Raw genomic sequence first — 6,000 nt, forward strand, 5'->3', positions numbered from 1 at the left:
TTTTTAAGGTGTGCCATTCGTTAAATACATTCACAACGTGTGCCACCATCCAGCTCTGTAATTCGTTCATTTCGTAAAACTGAAACTCTGTACCCATTAAACAAAAAACTCTCCACCTACCCACCCACTTCCAGCACCTGGAAACCACCATTCTGCTTTCTGTCTCTAGGAATTTGACTACTCTAGTACCTCCTGTAAGTGGAACCATACAGTATTTGTCCTTTTATGACTGGCTCATCTCACTTAGCATAATGTCCTCAAGGTTCATCCATGTTGTAGCATATGTCAAAATCTCCTTTCTTTTTAAGGCTGAGTAATATTCCACCGTATGGACATACCATATTTTGCTTATCCGTTCATCCCTAGATGAACATTTGGGTTGCTTCCATGTCTTAGCTACTTTCAGTAATGCTGCTGTGAACATGGGTGTACAACTATCTCTTGAGACCCTGCTTTCCATTCTTTGGGCATATCCCCAGAAATAGAATTGCTGGATCATGTGGCAGTTTAATTTTTAATCATTTGAGGAGCTGCCATACTATTTTCCACAGTAGCTGAACCATTTTACATTCCCACCAACACTGCTCAAGGTTTTCAATTTTTCCACAACCTCACCACTTCTTGTTATTTTCTTTCTTTTTTGAAAGTTAGCCACCCTAATGGGTGTGAGGTGGTTAGATAGTCTATTTTCTTTCACTCTCATTTAAAAGGCATAAGCTGTTCAGGTCTGGAATGGTGGCTCCCAGGTCATGTGCCCAGATTTCAGGGTCCTGCCTCTTTCTGTGTTGTTGCTCCATCTTTCTAAGGTGTTGCCCATGGCTATGTGGTCCTAGATGGCTTCCTAGGCAGCAGGAAGGAGAAAAACAGGAAAGGATGATACACCTCTGCCATGTATGAGCACAACCTCAAAATTATAGACATCACTTTCACTCATGTCTAATTGGCTACAGCCTGGCCACATGGCCATTCTTAGCTGCAATGGAGGCTGGGAAATGTAGTCTTTTATCTGGGTGGCCATAACTGTTAAGGTGGCTGATGAGTCCAAAGCTGATCTCCCTGAGATTCAGTTTCTCTTCTGTGCAAGACAGGCAGGCTAATTTACACCGTCATTCTTTAAGACCAGGAAGCTGACTTGGAAAGGCCTCTGTCAGGACTGGTGGGCAGGTCCTGGGGCTCTTCTCAGCCTGTGATCCATAGGAGCTGCTTCTCCAGGGTGTGATGAGGAAGTTGACTCATCAGTTGGCTTCGTGGCATCATTGCCCAGGTAGGTCTCACTCAGTGCCCCTGGCTGGCTGTTCCAATACCCAGGGAAAGCCTGCTCTAAAGGCCACAGCTGGCTGATCCTTCCCCTCTTATAGTAAGTGATGCTGGGACAATTGTCTTCACCTCTGACTGCCCTGCGGTGGATTGTCCCTGAGCCAGAGACTCCTTTCCTCTGGGTGAGGGGCTTCAGGTTGGAAGTGGGAGACACTGGAGATCTTGGCCTCGCTGGAGAGAAACCCTCCCCTCAACTGCCGTAACAGAAGACTTTAATAAGGCTGGCTGGAGCTTTCAGAGGAAAGCCCTGTTTAGTGATGGATTCATTCATTCATTCATTCATTCAAGTACGTGCAGGCACTGGAATTATGGGCATTCCTTCAAGAAACACAGTCTAGTGGAAGGCAAACAGGCAAAAAGATGGGGAGAGCCCGGGTGAAGTGTTCTGCCCACAAGGGCAGGGCTGGGCCCCATACCAACTTGGTCCTGGAAAACACGAGGCCACTGTGATGAGACACATGCTGGTTTGCGAGGCCTCATGGTCTCATTCTACCTGTCTTCCAGCTTAGAGAAATCAGGGAGGTCTTCCCTAAGGAGGTGGTGCCTGAATTGATTCCTGGGGATGTAGGAGCTGGCCCTATGGAGAAGCTGAGGGAGAAGTGGTGCAAAGGCACAGAGTGAGGAAGGCCTGGGTCACTGATAACTGCACAGGCTTCGGGCAGGGGTGTGTGGGGCCAGACCATGTACCAGATCCCGCCCTCCGCTCCTCAAGCCTGGAAAGCTTGCCGGTTCACCAAGGGCAGTTCAGCCCACAAGGGATTTGGTTTTTATGACCATACCCACAGGACAAATTCCGGAACCAGAGAGCTTGCCTGCTTTCAGGATAACGACCAGACTCTCCCAGCACCGTTTGAAGCCTGCACATTCTAGCCCCTGCCACCCCAAGCTTCACCCAGTACCACGGTTCCCTCCACTTTTCACTCTCCAGCCTTCCTGCTTTCTGGTGATTTCATGAACACACAGTGGTAGATTGTTGCGGTTACAGCCTCCAGTTTGCTCATGCCTCCCTGTACCCACACTGTTTAGCAGTGTCTTCCCATGTGGAAAGGCCACATGCCTTGCTCTGGTCAGTGGAACAGTAGCAAGTGCAGAGCTATGAAAATACTGGAGCTTTGGAGCGTGCTCTTTCTTGCTGCCTCTTGGAAGCCTTCAACTGCCACGTGCAGGAAGCCCAGGTTAGCTTGCTGAAGAAGAAAAGCCCACCAAGAGGAGCCCCAGCCATTGATCAGCCAGTTCCTCACTGACTTGGCAGCTGTTGAAGATGCACGAGTGAGCCCCAGCTGAGATCAGCCACAACCTAACCCAGAGGATTGGAGCCATCTGGCTGAGCCCAGACAAATTTCTGAGCTACAACATTGCCTGGATGAGGCCAGGCACGGTGGCTCATGCCTGTAATCCCAGCACTTTGGGAGGTCGAGAGGGGTGGATCACCTGAGGTCAGGAGTTTGAGACCTGCCTGACCAACGTGGTGAAACCCTGTCTCTACTAAAAATATAAAAATTAGCTGGGTGTGCTGGTGCACACCTGTAATCCCAGTGGGAGGCTGAGACAGGAGAATCTCTTGAACCGGGGAGGTGGAGGCTGCAGTGAGCTGAGGTTGCATCACCGCACTCCAGCCTGGGCAACAGAGTGCGACTGTTTCAAAAAAATAAAATAAAATAAAATAAAATAAAAGGATGTTGTTTTAAGCCACTAAGTTTTGGAGTGACTTGGTGCAGAATAAAAGCTAACTGATACACGTCTTTCTCTATCCCATTGCAGGTCTTTGCACAGACTGTTCCTTATACCTGGGTTGTTCCTGGTGTCCTCTTTACCCAGTTGATATCTCCCTACTCTTTGGATTTCAGCTTCGTTATCAACATTTCCTTGGTTTTACAAGACTAGTTCAATTATCCCGATGATAGGCCCTTATATAGCAGACTACATACCTTACATGTCTGGATTATAGACCCTTAGAGCACCTTGTATATCTCTTTTATAGTGTTTACTACAGTTGTAATCATACTTTTTATTACAGGACCTAGCACAAAATAGGTGTCCAATAAACAGTGATTGAATGGATAAAAGAATAAATAAAACAGGTGTTCCCCCTCTGATAAAAGAGCTGTCTTGTCCAAGGTCTTCACTTGGGAGTGGGTAATGCCTCCAAGGAATCTGAATGAGACCTGCAGCAGCACACGCCCTCACAGGCTGTTTCACACAACTTAGAGGAGGCCGAGCTCAGTTTTGTTCCAAGAGTCCACATCCTTCCCCCACAGCAACTCTAAGTCTACAGATCAGCATTGGCTCTCGTGTTTCTTTGTCATGATGCCATCACCTCCCTTGCTGCTTGTTACAGTTCCCAAGGCTGACACTCTGAAGGAGAATAACAGCCAACAAACACGTGTCTAGAATTTGACAGTTTACGAAGCACACTTCCCCCTCCTGTTAGTCACACCTCCACAGTGACTATCCCTGCGGATGCCGAGGCACCTCTTTCTAGCCAGGAAATCGTGGTCAGAGCCCCACGTCGGCAGGACAGGCCTCACCCCCACCGCTTCTTTGTTTCATGTCTTGAAGGCTTAGATCCTAAGGAATAACTTCCTCCTCTTGTCTCCAGACTCAGGGCCCCTCTCACCCCATGGGTCTGGGCTTGTGTCCTGTTATTTCTTTTCATCACAGACTTCCTCTGTTTGTGTGTTCCCACCTGCTCACCCTTGTTCCTCTCCTTGCCTCCTGGCCACACTTCCCTGGGATTCTGGGGCACTCACTGGGCCCCACTTCCTATCATCCTGGAGGGTATTGTGCAGGAACAAACCTGCCCTTCCTGAATCATCCTGCTCCCAGGAAAAGCACTTGCTGGGGAAGGATTTCTCCCTGCGGGAATGTCTTTACTTCTGGGGAAGGAAAAGATGTTGGGGAAGCACCTTCACACACCAAAACACACGCTTTTGCCTCCTGAGCACTGGAAAGCAGGTTGGAATCAAGTCCTCGTGGGCAAGTAGCCAGGCTTTGGGCTCACCAGGGAGTCGAGCTGCAGCCATCAGCAGGGTGGGCTTCGTGTCTGTGTGTGGTGCAGCCGGGAGACTAATGCCCAAGTTAGAGATCTGGCTGGCCTGGGAGCCTACAGTCTTACTGAGCAGGGGACACATGGGACAATCCCCAAGCGTCACAGAGCTTTGAAGCACTCCCTAGAAACATCTGCCTACCCTGCCTGCCTGTAGTTGCGCCTTCTGCTCCTTGGAGATGCCACCTGCCGATGACTTCTGATTGAATGGGGTCTTATTCATCTTGGGAAACTCTGTGATGTAAAGCGTGATTCTGATTCCAGTTGCATCTCTGCCACTTGCTGTGTGATGCTGGGCATAGCACTTAAGCTTTCCGAGCCTGCCTCAGAGGGCTACTAGGAAGACTGAGTAAAGTAATGCGTTTACATGCATAGAATGGTGCTTGGCACATAGTGAGTGCTCAATAAATGCTAGCAATCATCATCGTCATTATCATCATCATTTTACCCACAGTGCCTAGCAAGATGCCAGGAATATGATAACAACTTAATGAATGTTTGTTGAATGAATGCATTTTTTAGTGAGCTCTCCTAATTTGAAAGGCTACCAATGCCCAAAGTTACACCTGAATAAAATGCACAGCAGACAGCGTCACCTCCTTATTAGTGAAAGCCTAGAGGCAACGGCTAACTAGGGAAGAGAAGTGATGGACAGCCAGAAATGCCCACAGAATGACCACTAAGCTTAGGGATAAGCTGACCCACCCACAGGAAGATTCCTGCAGGTTCCAGGCACTGTTGGATCAGCAACCCTCAGGGAGAAGTTGGCTGAGTTAATTGCCACTTTCTGACCACGTTCCCAAGATCATCTAGCTTCCTGGAAAAATGGCCTCCTGGGGTAGCCCAAGCCAGCTGCCAGCTACCACCAGTAAGCCGAATGAACTTGGCCTTTCTGCCCCTTTGAGGCATCTGTATTTGTGGTGCTCCTTTTCCATCCACAAAGGACTGTATTTAGCATGGGGAATTCAGAATGTTTTCCTCTTAAGGCCCAGGGAGCCCACTGTCTAAGGTATGTAGTGATGGATGTTCTGGAGCTGTCTTCAGCTTGGATCTTCCAGCTTCCTTGACTGGGTCTGGGAACAGCCAGCCAACCACACCGAAAGTCTGCGGACATCCTCCTCGGGCAAACCCTAGCAGCTGGGCTGTGGGCAACAATGCCTTTGTCCTGCATTGCTTCCTGCCTTCTTCATTCCTTATAACACCTCAGCCTTCAGCAATGTCACGCTGGCTTTGGACTGGCTTTGAGATGCTGGGTGTGGCTTTGGGGACAGGAACATTTGCACTAAGGGTTGCAGGGGGCATTTAGAGCTATCCAGAAAAAGTGGAAAATTAGTGATTCAGGTGAGAGGAGACTCAAATTGAGATCTTGTTTCACTGCATCTTGCTGCACCAAGCAGTAATCTTCCTAGAGCCTCAATGTCCCAACTAAAGCTGGGGGACAATGATTGAAAAGAAAGTGTCTTCTGTAGCCATTGGGTATAGAGGACTGCTCATGTCCATCCAGTAAAGTTTAACATGTTGACTGAAAATCTGTCTCTCCTGTCTTAAAAAATCTGTTTATTCCTTTGATTACTGAGAAAATGTGTTAAAGATTTCACACCATGACTGTGGATTTATCTATTTCTCCATGTATCCCT

Source organism: Symphalangus syndactylus, chromosome 6, assembly GCF_028878055.3.
Source record: "Symphalangus syndactylus isolate Jambi chromosome 6, NHGRI_mSymSyn1-v2.1_pri, whole genome shotgun sequence".
NCBI classification, from domain to species: Eukaryota; Metazoa; Chordata; class Mammalia; order Primates; family Hylobatidae; genus Symphalangus; species Symphalangus syndactylus.